Source organism: Pongo abelii, chromosome 12 (assembly GCF_028885655.2).
Source record: "Pongo abelii isolate AG06213 chromosome 12, NHGRI_mPonAbe1-v2.0_pri, whole genome shotgun sequence".
In the NCBI taxonomy this organism is placed as follows: domain Eukaryota; kingdom Metazoa; phylum Chordata; class Mammalia; order Primates; family Hominidae; genus Pongo; species Pongo abelii.
In genome coordinates, this window is record NC_071997.2 from 87,078,596 (window position 1) to 87,095,003 (window position 16,408).

General features: G+C 35.9%; 1 protein-coding gene across 1 annotated transcript in view; it reads left to right on the top strand.

Moving 5' to 3' along the window:
* SRBD1 (S1 RNA binding domain 1) overlaps positions 1–16,408 on the top strand; it is a 231,114-nt gene that overhangs the window by 138,774 nt on the left and 75,932 nt on the right.

Below are 16,408 nucleotides of genomic sequence, written 5' to 3' on the forward strand. Positions count from 1 at the left end.
GACACCTTAGAATTCGTGTAACCCTACCCCCCTCATTTGATAGAAAAAGAGGCTGTGTCCTGGAGTACTTAAGACATTTACCCAAGATCTCATGGTAGCAAAGCTTGGATTAACCTGTCATATTGAGATTCAACTGGGAATATTTCCATTTTATAGCAAGTTGGACTAAGGCATTCAGACCTTTAACTGGACTTACTCATTTCAGAAAGATAGTTGCTAAAGGGACTGATCTAGCTACAAGTAGATAGAAATGACTGGTATCTAAAGAGTACAACTGGCTAGGTGCAGTGGCTCATGCCTGTAATCCCAGCACTTTGGGAGGCCAAGGCAGGTGGATCACTTGAGGTCAAGAGTTTGAGACCAGCCTGGCCAACATGACAAAACTCTGTCTCTACTAAAAATACAAAAATTAGCCGGGTATGGTGGTATGCACCTGTAGTCCCAACTACGCGGAAGGCTGAGGCAGGAGAATCGCTTGAACCCAGGAGGCAGAGATTGCAGTGAGCCAAGATTGTGCCACTGCACTCTAGCCTGGGTAACAGAGCGAGACTCCATCTCGAGAAAGAAAAAGTACAACTATAACAGTTTTGTGATATAGGCGTTATAGTGAAGAGGAATTATATTCATTCAAGATAAAGTTATGGAGCATCTTGGCAACGTAGTGGAATAAAGAGAAGATTCCAAATTTATGAAACCTGGGCAGGCTAATAAGCTATTGACTTCAAAGAGATCTTTAAGTAAATAGTAGAGACCTAACCTCCAGATTAGGATTCAGAGATAACATTTAATGTGAAAGACTTTGGAATTCATTTTAACAACAGTGAGAAGTAATAATAGAAGAGTTTTAAGCAAGGGGGGGTGACACAGTCTGATTTATATTTTTAAGCATTGGCTCTGGCTGATCTGGGAGGAGTGACTTAGGAAGAAGAGAAGCAATAGAACAACTAGGAGGCTCTTGTACTAGCCCAGGTGAGAAATAATAGTGCTTGGACAAAGTTAATGGCAGTAAAGATGGAAAGAAGTCAAGTCTATTTTGTAGGGTCTGTGTGGTGATAAGTGAGGGAAAAGGAATTATGAAGAGTTTGCTCCAGGGGTTCTGATATGTGGATGATGCTTGAGTAGAGCAGGTTTGGTGGGTTAAGATCAGTAATTCAGTTTTAGACATGTTAAGCTTGAGATGCCTGTAAGAAATCCAAGGAAAGATGTCAAGTAGGAGTTGGATATACGAGTCTGAGATTTAAAAAAATAGCCATATTAACATTGGACTACTCACTGTTCAGCAAATAATGAAACTAAGAATGTGATCAAGATGGTAGGCTGAATTAATGATATTCTTTAATTACACTACCATCATCAGCTGCATAGTCACAACTCCTAATTCCATGAGTTGACAGAAAAGGTGTACATGTGTACCTATATAAATACATATTTATTTGAATAAATTGATAACAGCGTGGGAAAACAAGAAAGGGTCCCTCCCATTAGTGGATGGAAATCTCAGGAATTCCTGACAGATACTAAGCATGGGGAATCACACCCATGGAGAAATAAAACCTGGTGGAGTCAGTTCAAAACATATACAGATCATTGTGTATCATTGTGTTCTTGAGGTAGGTGCAGTTCAGGTAGAGCCAAACTAGTCAGATTCAAATAGTAGGGAGAGGGTCTGAAGTATTAGATAAGGAGATACATATAGCAAAGCTAGGCCTGTACTAACCTCCTCCCCCAATATACTCTGAATTCAAGCTAAAGCACTAACCTTAACATAGGCCAGAGAAGCTGGGAGATACCTCAAGAGACCTTCGAATGTCAGGAAGCTCAAGGAGCCTCATCCTGAGAAGATAAATTCCTGCCATGTACATGACACCTGGCATGATGTTCCACATATCCCACATTATCACCAGAGGTGGGGAATAGTAAACAGAAACAGCATACACAGACAGACAGTTAGGGACTCTGAAATGATCTCACTACCAAGAATGATTGAACATTTAAGGAAAACCTATGGTAGACAAATGAGGCACCAAACTTAATAAACAAAAAGTAATACCCAGTGGGACAATGAATAGGTAACAGAGACTTTGAAATAAGTAAAAGTAAGATTCACAGAGAGAAAAGAGAGATTATTGCATTTATAAAGAAATATGTATTAAAATGAATTCAAACCAATCAAATATCTTAGAATTTAAGAATGTAATTATCAGGATTAAAATGCGTAATTGGACTAAATAGAGTGGACACAGTTAAAAGCAAATTAATGAATTGGAAGGTTGAGTTCCTTCAGAATGCAGTTTTGAACTGAAAAAGGTGGAAAGCGTGAACAAAAAGTCACATGATACAGAGGACATTCTAAACCTTCAGCGTTCATCTGATGTAAAATTGAAATAGTATGGAGTTATAATCACAGAAATAATAGAAGGAAATTTTCCCGAACTGAAGACAGACAAGTCTTCTGAAAACACCTTATGAATGCAGAAGTAAAGAATAACAAAAGGCCTACACTAAATGCCTGCTTATGAAATTTCAGAATACGTGATAAAGAGGAACTGACTAAAAGTATTCAGAGAGCAAACAGTTTATCTGCAAAGGAAAGAATGAGATTGACATCAGTCCTATTATTGATAAAAAATAAATGATAGACGATAGAATGCAGTAGTTGTAAAGTTGTGGGAAAAACATTTTGAACTCATAATTCTAAATCAGGTAAACCATCAATTCAGTGTGAGTGGAAAATAAAAACAATTTTGAACCTTCTCTGATTGTTTCACACCTTCTTTGAAAGAATTTATAGAAGTACTCCCTTCCAAAAAGCAGGGGAGTGTCCAAAGAAGGGAAAGACATAACATGGGAAACATGTACACACAGTAAAATGTGTAGTTGAGCCTGATGGTTTTTAAAATCTATAATGTTAATCTTTAAATATTTAAGTCTGGATCAGATCAGTTCAACATGGGTGAGTAGAAGAAAAAGAAATGATAAAAAGTATTAAGATTCTTTTTCAGGAAAAAGTTTCAGATATAAATTAACTCTAGAATTTGATTAAAAATATAACCTGAAACATATGAAGAACAACCACAAATAAGATATTTAATATAAATCATGAGAGTAAAATGTAAAAAGTATAATTTCATCCAAAGGTAGAGAAAAGAAAATAAGAAAGTATAGGAAATAAACAACAAAATATAAGGAGATAGGAATAAGTAATAGGTATTTAAAAGTGAATGGGCTAACTTCCCCTATTAGTAGAACTTCAGACTTTAAAAAATAAAGTACAGCTCTAACTTATATATGTGCAAGAGACACTCCTAAAGAAAAAAAAAAGCCACCTTGATATTAAAGATTTGGATTAAAATATTCCACATAAATGAAAAAGACAGCCATAGTAATGTTGACCTTAGACAAAATAGAACTTAAGGCAAAATCATTAAATAGGAAAAAGAAAGATATTTCATGTTAATAACAGTCTTCCAAGAAAATATGATTGCCCTGAGCAATCTGTTACCTAACAGCATAGCTTCAAGAACTATGCATATTACAAACTTTTCTAAAAATTAGATGAGACAAATTCACTGTTTTTGCAGGAGTCTTAGTAGACCATACCATATTAATATATACATTTTAAAAACAGCTTGAAGCTAGGCATGGTGACACACACCTGGCCTCAGCTACTCAGAACACTGAGGCAGGAGATCATTTGAGCCCAGGAGTTTAAGGCTATAATGAGCAATGATCATGCCTGTGCATAGCCACTGCACTCCAGCCTGGATGACATAGTGAGACCCCCCATCTCTTAAAAAGACAAATAAACCCAGCTTTATTGATATATAATTGCACATCATACAATTCATTGATTTAAAATGTACAAGTCAATGATTTTTTTAGTATAGTCATAGAGTTGTGAAAATAGAACATTTTTATCACCCCAAAAAGAAACTCATTCATTAGCAGTCATTCTCCATTGTCCTTTCTTTACCAGCCCTAGACAACACTAATCTATTTTCCTCTAGATACTTCATATACATGGAATCATACAATATGTGGGTTTTTATGATTGACCTCTTTCACTTATAATGTTTTCAGAGGTGGTCTGCATTGCAGCATGTATCAGTACTTCATTCTTTTTTATGGCTAAGTAGTATTCCATTGTGTGTATATGTGTGGGGGTGTGTGTGTGAGCTATTTTGTTCATTCATCAGTTGGTAGGCTTTTGGATTATTTCTACCTTTCAAGTATTATAAATAATGCTGCTGTGAACATTTTTGTTCAAGTTTTTATGTATGTTTTCATTTTTCTTGGATGTATACCTCAGAATGGATTTGTTGGGTCATTTATTAACACATAATTTTAAAGCCATGTCATGAATTAGGAAAATTATTTGCCACAAATGTATATGTATATGTGATAACTACATATTATTAAGGTTTTGTTTTATTCTTGATTTATATACATTTATAGTTGGTTTATATAAAACATTTACATAAAATATGTAAAGAGCCACTACATACCATTTACTTTGGAAGAAATACAAATTTCTCTCTATCAAAGAAACCCAGATTTTAAAAGGTGTTATTATTTCAACCTAACAATTAAGTAAAGTTGTAATAAGATGAAAAAATCTGTGCAAGTCAGAAGGATACAGTGAGGTGAACATTTATATACACTGCTGGTAGAAGTCTAAATTACTATTTCTAGCAAATAGTTAATACCTATTAAAATGCACTTGTAAAAATGCATTTATTTTAGTTCTCCCTTTAGCTAGTTCTAAGACAATAAGAACTGCTGTTAAGATTCATACACAAGTTTGCTGTAATAGCAAAATATTAGAAGCAACTACAATAGCAAAATAGTTTTTAAAATTATAGTATGAGTTGAAATATACAACTATTTAAACAGGCTTTCAAGGAAGGTTTAATAACGTGAGAAATTGCTCTTGTAGTATTTTTAAATTTGAACAGTTGTTGATCTAGAATAAAAACAATTTGTGTTTTAAAAATGTAGGCATGTGTTTACATTGAAGAGAAAAACTAAGCAGGTGACTGATATTTTTTCTTTGGTTGATGTGATTTTTTTTCACTTTTTGATTTTCAAACTTCCTATAGTGAATATGTATTAGGAAAAATTTGTTGTAAAATGTATAGCCATTAATAGATTTCCCTTACAATCAGAGTGGGACTGAATTTATTTTTAGTCTGGACTTCTAAGTGCTTTCAGTATAAACTTAATACTTATTTTCGTTTTGATTTAAGATATGAGTAGATGGACAAACATTGCTGATTTAAAAAACGAAAGCTGTTCAGAGAGAATGTTAAATAGATGAAATAATAGAAGCTATAATATTATTTCAATAGAAACTAAAATACTTTTGGTTTAATAACAGCTAAAATGCTAAAGGCAGCGTTCCAATCCTTGTCTTAGAAAATGGGGAGAGGTGATTTTAAAAACACATGCCTGTCATTATTTCTGGAGAGAGAGGCAGCCAGTGTGGTCAAATGACAACATATCCCTAACTGACCCCTAAAGACTTTGCTGGAAAGTGGCTTGGTGTCACTCCCAAGAAAACACTCCAGAGTGAGAGCAGGATGATGCAGGTTTGGCTCTGTTGAGTTCTCTGGGACGTGGGGAATGGTGGTTTAGCTTGGCCTTGTCATATCCTGAAAGCACAGCTTAAATACATTCGATTTACTTGATAATTTTTTCTTCTTCGGACTGTGTTTTCGATACTTTCATGCTCATTAACACCTCCATTTGGTAATGAACACACACAGTAAAGTAGGAAAGACTCAGAACAGTGCTCTTTCCTCCTTTTGTGCCTCTCTGTTAGATCATTTGATGATGATAGAGAATGAAATGGTTGGCCAAAATAAGTTTTTGGAACTCTTATTGGATTCTATATCCAGGCCATCTTTATTCTTCATTATTGTGGATAACGAACAGTTACTGTAAAAGGAAAATCATCTTCCCAAGGAAATTTTTCACGGTAAAACCTCAAAGGTGGGAATTTGCATTTTCTTTCACTCCTGCTCTGTGGGATCAATTCCATGTAAAAACAAATCAAAAAAATAAAAAACAACTTAAACTGTTTTATAGTCAACATGTAGAGATTATTAAATGGAGTTTTAGTTTAGGTCTAAATAAAGTAAGGTTTCTTGCCTGTTCTACAGTGTTTGCTCAAATCTTTTAAAACATTTTAATTCCTTAATTATCATTGTAAAGTGGGATACAGAAAAGAGTCTGTCCTATGCCGGGTCACCTAGGTGACTTTTGTCTGGATTTTTGCCCCATACACAAAAGCAGTATTTTGAAATAGAGAAAACACAAAGGTGAAACAGAGGAAATTGTTCTAAAACTGAGGCATTATTTACACAGGTGAATTCTCTGCCAAAATGGTTTTGCAATGTTGTCCCTCGACTCTAAGGCCCAGGATATGGGCTGTACTGAATCTTTGCTTTACAGGGTATTATGAGTGAAATTCAGACTTAGCCTTGCAATTCAGATATTTCATTCACTTGTGACAAAGCAGAGACCTAACTGAAGGAAAACAAGTAATTGACCTTGACTAGGTGTATGAACCCAACTCATGTGTTAGAATTTGCTATTTACTCCTTAAATTTCAAGTTTTAAAATTTCTTTTCTGAGTATTTTTCCCTTCAGGATGAATTATGCTTCCTATGTTGAAATACTAGCTTTAGTTTTCTCAAGTTCCTAGAAATCACCAACAATGTAATAAGCCATATATACACACACATAACCTAGTGTAACACCATTACTTATCTTTAAAAGAAATGTGAAATGATAGCATGATTTGGAGAACCTTTTACCAATAATGCCTTAAATTATTAAAATGACATATCTAATTTCCTTTATCTTTTGTTTGCTTACTCTGTGTATGTCATTGACCTTGGCAGTGAAACTAGATCCATTTCAGTTTCAAGTTCACCTTCTAGTTTTCATGTTAGCACAGAAATCACAGTTACAATTTCTAAAATTTTAAGGTACTTTCAGTGTTTAATAATTATATGATCGTTTTAAAAATTATATGACATTAAAAATACTATCATAAAAGAAAACATTAGTAAATTCTACTACATTAGAATCTAAAACATCTCTCAGTCAGAAAACAATATATAGACCATCCATAGACAGGGAGAAGGTATTATATTTACAACACATAAACTATAAATGATACAGAATATGTAAAGGTCTCTTGCAAATCAAGACATGAAAATAACAATTCCAGAGAAAAACAGGCAAAGGCTATGAACAGGCAATTCACAGAAGAGGAGATACAAAAGAATAATAAAGATATGAAAAAAATTCTGTCTCTCTTACCATGAATGGAGGAAATGCACGCTAAAGCCATAAACCCTTCAGGCTGTCAAAAATTAGTCTGATAATTCAGATGTTAGCAAGCGTGTGGAACACTTGGAATCTTGTACATTATTTGTAGCAGTATAAATTGGTACCACCACTTTGGAGAGCACTGGAAGTTAACAAAGTTGGAGATGAGAATTCTCTTCAACTCAACAATTCTGTTGCAGAATGTATATAGCCTAGAAAAATTCTCTAAAATGAACCTAAGAAGACATGCACAATAAAGTCATTGAGACTGGGCATGGTGGCTCACACCTGTAATCCCAACACTTTGGGAGGCCGAGGTAGGAGGATTGCTTGAGCCCAGGAGTTTGAGACAGCCTGAGTGACATAGTGAGACCTCACCTCTACAAAAAAAATAAAACAATTAGCTGAGCATGCTGGTGCACACCTGTAGTCCCAGCTATTGGGGAGGCTGAGGTGAAAGGATCACTTGGGCCCGGAAGATAAAGTCTGCAGTGAGTTGAGATTACGCCACTGCACTCCAGCCAGGGCAACAGAGTGAGACCCTGTGTCAAAAAAAAAAAAAAAAAAAAAATTCACTGAAGCAATATTTTTAGTAGTGAAAATTTGGAAATACTGTGCTCATCGTGTGGAAACTGGAAAGATATACTAGTAAAGTCAAGACTGTGAAAGAACAGATAGAGCAGTGAAAATGACTCAGAGCTGCTAGATTAATATGGAGAAACCTCATAAGATGTAATGTTAAGAGAGAGTGAGTTGCAGAATATGTACGGTATTGTGGGGCTGATATAAAATTTAAAAATAAGAAATATATAGTATTTATGAATACCTATATATAGTAAGATTATAAAAATAAGCACAGAATTTAAGATGGTAGTTTGGATGGGGCATGGAATGAGAGAAAAATGGGAACTGGGAGAGGTACGCCAGGAGTTTCAATCATATTTATAATATCTTATTTCTTAAACTGGTTGGTGTCGCTTATACTCTGTAACTTCTGTTAAATATTTCATAATTTTTTTAAAAGATGCCGGAAAGCTTGGTCAAATGCTACAGATGCTGTAACTCGGGAACTTTGGCTTTCAGTTGGTTTTAGTGTCTTCCTTATATATTGATGTATGTGTGTGTACATGTGTATTTTACAATGAGAATTTACTTATAATCAGAAAAGTAAGCTATTTTCATTGTTAGTGAAAATTTAAATATACATTTAATATTATACGTTACCTTTCCCTTCATAATATTCTTAGAAATCTTTGTCAAGCCCCTAATGTTGCACGAAGTCAAATGCTTTGTAAGGGACAGTTTTGACACTATCATAAAAAATATCTTATCTCATAAATGTAGGTTTTTCTTCTGTGAATTTTAAGAATTAAATAACTATTTTTCCCCCATGGTCATTTTAGACAGTTGTGGCCTATGACAAACCTGTAGACTGCCAAATTTCTAGTGCTTATATACAGGGCAGAGTTGGGTAGAGCAGATGTTTAAGGAATTATGGTATCATATGTTACAGTAATGGTACTGTCATTTAACTAGCATTTATCATATACTATTTTCTTTTTGCCACTACCTGCTTCCCTCACTCTTAAATTATTTAAATGAGAAACCTTAAGCTTATGCAGGGGAGTTTTTAAAAATACCTAGGCTACATCTCCAGAGATTGTAGTTTAATTGGTCTGGGGGTGGGCCCCACATGCCAACAAGCTTCTTAAAATTCACATGTGGTTCAAATGTACAACCAGGGCAGAGAATCACTAGTTCTGAAAATATAGTCACTAGACTAGCATCAATATCATCTGACAATATGCTAGAAATGCACATTCTTTCACTTGCTTCCCAGACCTGTAGGATCAGAAATTCTGGGGGATTGGACCCTGTAATGTTTTATTGGCTTAGGTTTGAGAACCACTGGTCTCTAATGCTTCTCAAACTTGACTATGCATATAAAATCCCTTTATTAAAGATGCAAATTCTGATTCAGTTAACCTGGAGTGAGCAATGACGGTCTGTGTTTCTAGTAAGCACTCAGGTGATAACTGTGCTGCTGGTCTGTTTTGATTAACAAGAGACCCTGCTGAAATTCTCCTGGGCCCTACCTCAGGCCTGTTGAATCAGAATCTGATTTTAACAAGATTTCTAGGTGTTTTGAGTGCACATTGCAGTGTATGTAATGTAGGAGGAAAATTAGGACATGCCAGTTTCTAAGGGTGAGAGTTTGAAGAAGCAAAAAATCAGTATTGTAAAACACTACCAAGATGAAATAGGAACAGAACTGAAAATGTGTCTTTTGTGTTTAATTTTAAATGTTTCCTTTAAAGAAATTTTCCTTTAAAGTGAACTTACCCATTTAAAATGTTGATGATGACCATAAAAATAATTTCACTGGAGTGGTGGAGGCAGAAGTCTGAAAGAATTAAATCTAGGACTGAATGAAGGGTAAGCATTTGAGAGACAAGTGTATACAAATGTTTAAGGAAGAGAGTTATTTAAGGAGGTCAGGATTTGAACGTGTTGAATGTCACTGGGAGGAGGGAGAAGTGGAGAGTGAGAAGTTGAATATGCTGAAGAGGGAGGCAGCTGGTTGCCTGAGGAGATGGCATCCACAGGATGCCTCCAGGAATAGCCTAAGGAAGAAAATGGAGAGGAGCTCCAGAGAGACTCCTGTGGGGTAGTAGGTGCCCGGAAGAGATGGAAGATAGCAGGACTGTGAGGAGTTGTTCCCCTACATTTCTTATCTTCTCTGTGAAGCAGGAACCTACTCCCTGCTAACTGCTCCCTCAACACACACAAAAGAACAGCTAGTGTTAAGTGTCTGAAATCACAGTATTTATTTGCTTACTGTATTTCTCTTCTAATGCAATAAAAGCCCTTACATGAGGGCAGGGTGTTTCCACCTCTTGTATCTTCAGCTCCCAGGACCTGGCACATGGTAGATATTCAGTAAGTATTTCTGAATGAATACATGGTAGATTATTGGTATAGTTGACCATTTATTGTATTTTTTAAACTTTATTATAAACACACCATAAAATTTTGTAGCCTCTCCAAATTTTTGTTGAAGTGGGATCAGAACTGAAAATGTGTCTTTTGTGTTTAATTTTAAAACAATTCTTGTTCATTTAAAATCAAGAAAATGTAGCCTGGTCACAAATGCTTCTTAGATCCAGGTGTTTTGAATGCACTGTAATGTAATGCACTGTAACGTGCATTCAGTACACCTGGAAATCTGGTAAAAATCAAGTTTACATTAAAAAGTGTAGGCGTTCACTTAAAATTTTAAACCTGAACTGTTAAATAATATTTTTTAAATGAAACTGCTTTGAAGAAAATATGTTGAAAATCATTGTTTTCCTTTCTAGTTTTCTTCCAGTCTTATACTTTGATCATTAAGAGTGTTAAGTTCTTTATGTTCAAGGTAAGAATTTCTTCAGTTTTTTGTCCAGACAGGGACCGTGGTGTATTCTTGCAGTCTGGATCGTTTCCCATCAGAATTTTGACTGTCACATTCGTGTGTCTGTGTGTGCATGTATATATATATACACACATATATGTATACGTGTGTATATAGTCAGCCCTCCATATCCGGGGCTTCCAAATTCAACTAATTATAGATTGAAAATATTGAGGGGAAAAAAAGGATAGCTGCATCTGTACTGAACATGTACAGACTTTTTTTCCTTGTCATTGTTGCCTAAACCATACAGTTTAACAACTATTTAAATAGCCTTTACACTGTATTAGGTATTGTAAGTAATCTAGAGATGATTTAAAGTACACAGGAGGTTGTGCAGCATAGGTTAAATGCAAATACTACACCGTTTTATATCAGGGCCTTGAGTACCTATGGATTTGGGTATCTGCAGGGAGTCCTAGAAAAAAATCCCCCATACCAGGGGATGAGTGTGTGTGTGTGTGTGTGTGTGTGTGTGTGTGTGTGTGTGTACAATCTCGTGTGTGTGTGTGTACAATCTCGACCATGACAGTTTCTTTTTAACAGAGTATTGGTACTCAATTAATTGAGAATAGTTATGACAAATGTTTAAAGATGTCGGTAAAACCACTGTATTATTTCATAAATAGCCTTTTTTTCTTATTTTATTAGGTTGTATTTGGCATACAACTTACTTTTATACTTTTGTATACATTTTTAGAGCTTTAATGTTCAGACTTCAGTTACCTGAAAATATTCTGTCTCATTTACACATTCTGTGATCTGGAACACTGATCCAGTCTCCAATTTTGTGTCTCAGTGTTTTTTCCGTGTGTGAATTTCAAGCCCTTGGGTTTAGTTGATAGTGAATTGCTGGACTTGTGAAGGCATTGTTAACATATTCAAAATGTAATCTCTCTCAAAGCTGAGGTAGTGACCAGAATAACCAATGCCACATTCTTTCCCTTTTTTTGTGATAGAATGTTTTGTGTAATTCAGTGTATGGAGGTGACACTTAACAGCTCTTTATTAATTGACCTTTACGAGGGCTGTTTTTTTTTTTATTGTATTTGCCATTTAACCAATGATCTGAGGACATGAAATGTCTTTTCAAAAGGTACCCTAGAACATCATTTTTCTGTGAATTGGCAAGCAAAAGTTTCTTGAACCCTAATAGGATAGGAGAGAGCTATCTTGCATACCTCATCTCCTTTCTGTTCTCTTTTGACTTGGATCTTTCTGTGGGAGTTCTGTATGTGAGCACCTGCTTGAAAGGTGTTTGATAATTTAGGGCCAGAGAGCATTAGAACAGCCATGTAGTTGAAGTGAGAATGGCTAAGGAAAGTGAAGAAGGAGTGCTATGGATGAAAGAACTAGAGTTCTTTAATTTAGCATACATCTCCATTTCTTTACCCCCTCTGCAATGCATATTCTGTTCTCGGTGGAAATAATCCTTACCAGGACAGATCAGAGGTAGCACTTATAGAGGAATGTTCTTTGATTATGACTAAATCAGTAATTAGGACTTACAATATAAAGTGTAATATCTTTATCCAAGAAAAATCTTTGTTGCGGTGGGATTCATTGGAATAGAATTTTTCCTTTAAAGTGAACTTATTCATCAAAATGTAAGTTATGAAAGTTCTTAGTAATTTTATCTTTGTTTGATACAGATACTCCTAAGGGAGTTTTTAGTATACTGGTTATGTGTGGATGCATTGGTTGTGTGTGGATACATAGTTTGTAGACTAAAAATAGTGGAATAAGATTACTCCAAAAATGTTTAATCCTTCATAAAGGTATTACTGCTTTGCTGAATTTTGGGATATAATTATATATGGATAACCATTTGGCACACTAAGAATCTTGGATGTAATGTTTAACTTTACTCGTGGAAAAAACCATGTAATATAATAATGTTCACATTAGAATAAATGTTGAGAACCCAAATATAAGATTGTGCTAGGTGATTATAGCAATTGAGAAGAGAAATAAAATGTATTAGTACTATGGGGGGCCACTTATGAGAATTTCAAAACTGTATCCTGAATATCTGATACTTGCTATTTTTCAGGAATGTTGATTAACTCATTCCCTTATATATGTGTGTTGGAGTGTGAGTTGATCATGATCTTTAAGAATAGCACAGGCAAATGTAATTACTTGTAAGATTATCTTACATTTTAAATTTAAGGGGAAGACATCATCATTATTATAGGGACAGTATGCATTAAATGCATAATCCTGCAGGAAGGCCTAAGGTATAAGAGTTGAAGTGGGAAATAAACCCTGCCTGCAAAGTGATTTTATAATGTGGTACAGAGACAGGAAGGGTGGCTTCGTTGAATTATGATATGGGTTCACTCATGGCAAAGTTCTCCGCCCAGTCTATCTTATGCTATAGACAGTTGTGTTACAGTGTCTTTCTTTCTGGTGATCATGGAAAGGAATTCTAATGATAAAAGTCTGTAGTGAGGGAAAATTATATTGACAAGAGATATTTCCCCCTGCCCCCAGGTTATTCTCAACAATTAAATATCATTACCATGTAAGAAAAGTTACTTATCCTGGATTCGTGTAGAATGAAAATTGTTTTTCAGTCCACAGAAATGCATGTTTTGTCATTTTGAACAACTAACCTTAAAAAATCTATTTTTGGGTGGGACAGTAGGCAAGTTGGCAGCCTTCTTAGTGTACTTTTTTTTTTTTTTTTTTTTTTTTTTTTTTTTTGAGACTGAGTCTCGCTCTGTTGCCCAGGCTGGAGTGCAGTGGCATGATCTCAGCTTACTGCAAGCTCCGCCTCCCGGGTTCATGCCATTCTCCTGCCTCAGCCTCCCAAGTAGCTGGGACTACAGGTGCCCGACACCACGCCCGGCTAATTTTTTTTTTTTTGTATTTTTTTTTTAGTAGAGACGGGGTTTCACCGTGTTGGCCAGGATGGTTTCGATCTCCTCTTAGTGTACTTTTAACTCTGCTGATGTGTTGTCTTTAATAATCTAGATCAGGGCACCCAAGCTGTTTATTGTACTGTATTATTAAAAAGTATATATTCTTTTCAAATGCATAATTGAAAGGGAGAATTTTCTGACATATACAAGGCTTTTGTTTCATTATTTATTTGGAATACATGGGGCCAGAGGGTATGAATGCAGTTCGGTTTTGTTGGAAGGGGACTTGCAAAGACTTTTTGAGGCATGATGTGCAAGTGAGTGTTTTTAAATCTCAGAGGTGTGATTATGTCATAACAGCCATAACCTCTGGGCTTGCTTTATTACTTTTATTAAAACAAATCTGTATGAGGGCGCTGTGTATATTTTGGTGATGAAGGAAATGAGGTGGTTAATTTATTATGTGAACAGCACTTTCAACTAACCACAGCGTGATTCACTGGGAGTGCAGTGAAAAAGCCTAGCTCTGTAGAAATGACTGCATTTTGATTTGTGGACCTTAACTTTCAATGCCACAACATGAAGTTTATCTGCAAAATGATTCCTTTTTTTTCTGTAATGTTTTTGTACAATTTTTAATCTCTATTTCTTTTCTTCATTTTATTGTGGGAAAATAAAAGCTTAGTAAATGAACTAAACAGCTCTCATCAGCAAACTGAAGAGAAAAAAGGGAGGAGGAACGACACGTTAGGGCATTAGGGAAGTGAGTAGCATCTTTTTAGCTTCCGAGTATCTCCCACATCTATCTCAGAAGAGGACTCCACAGAATAAGTCAATATTCTAAGCTCTCAATGAATGACAATAACTATCTGAAGTCAAATAAGAGTCAAGGAAAATGAGGCACCTGTTCTTCCCTCTTGTAGGATGCATTTTTAAGCAGATCCATAGTGGGAAAGAAAATTAATATCTTGTAAGAGAATCTCTGAGATTTAAAAGTTGGGGGGAGGCGGTTAAATCTCTGAGGTTTAAAAGTAGGGGGGGCGTCAGTTATGGGAGAAGGTGGGGATGTGTACCACACAGAAGCACACGCACTGTAGAGTGGGATTGACGGAGGGACTTGTCTGTCTAACAAGTTTGCAGTGTATAGAAAGCACTTGTTGTATACTCATAAACAGCCATTGAAAGACCAAGAAAAGGTTGCTTTCCTTGGAGTGGAGCCATATCCAGCATCATCTGGTGATGTGAACCTGCCTAGAGAGAGAGTGAAAACAGGTCATCTTCCCAGCAATATTTTTGAAAGACTCCGTCATTTTCCACGTGTGCCAAGTACCAACCATTAACAGACAGGAAGACTTGGAAATCAGTAAGCCATTTAACTGCCAACAATTAAGGTATTTTATATCTGGAACATTACAAGTCTCCATGAAAGGAAGGATAATAATCAGTTTTATATTTTATCTCTGCTTCTTTGGAGTGGCACACCACATTTCTCTTCAGATCCCTACATTTACTCTAAAAATTATGTCATTCCTTCATAACACTTCCCCAGGAGAGTTGACAAAGTCCAGGAGAAACATTATTTGTGTAGTTTAAAGACAGGCTATGGAGGAGAGAGGTCCACGCCTGTGGTTTCTGTAAACAGGGTAGACCGGGAGGGAGCGCTGGCATGCCTGGTTAGGTTGTTATTCGGTCATCATGACCAGTCATTCCTGGTGACTTTGTATCTACTTTAAAACTGCTTCCATCGTGGTGATTAGTAATGATCATGGACAGTCCCACATTGAGGTAGAAATTTCATTTTAAAATTGGATTGTAGGCAAAACTTCGTTTTAATGGCATTGGTTGGGCCTCTCAAACGTTCAGGTGTCTTCACTAGTAGAATTAAACTATGTCCTGGACATTTCAAGAGAGTTATGTTTGATACTATGTAAGCCAGCATTTAAATTTTTAAAAGAGGATTTGTGTTCATAATGGTTTTGCTACTTTTTATAACGTTGAGATTTAAGAAGTTATTCTTGGGAGTTGGTTTTGAAAAGTCTGTTACTCTTCCTTTCTCCCTTCTAAATGCCCACCACAAACCAATGCAGAACATAAGTTATTTTTAAAACATAGATAATAGAGAAGCCATAATTTCAAGTGTATCCTTGCTCTTCCCTGCCTTCCTTGGCATTTCCTTCTGTGCCTGCTTGCTATGTGCCTGTTTCCTCGACTCCCTTCCAACCTCCTGTGAGCTGCCTTTTGAAGAGGTGGTTTGTTCCCTAGTTCCTCATTCAGAGCCCCCCTCATATGGTGTGAAATACAACCAGGCTTTTAAAAAAGTGATCCAAACCTCGTTTACGATTTGAAACCTACTCGGATATGTGTTGACAAATTTAAGCAACTTTTTTTAGTTTTTCAAAATAACAAATTTACGGGCACGCTACCAGAATTAGCATTAACTGAACACTGACCCAGTGATGGCAGCAGAATGCAGAAGACATCCAGCCCAGTCAGCTAGATGGTCAGGGCATGATTGTGAATAAAATGGACCATGGAAGTTGGCAGTGAGCCAGGACGTGTTTTCTTGTGGATAAATCCCGTGTTTATCATTAAGTTTGTAAAAGGAAATTTGGACTCTAGATTAGAATACTTGGTTAGTCACACTTTGGGCACATAACTTTGCTCATTGACCTATGCCCATCCTTGCAGTTGGGTTATTCAGGGTGTGTTTAGTGAAAATTTCCCTGAGAGATAAAGATCTTACGTAGACAGG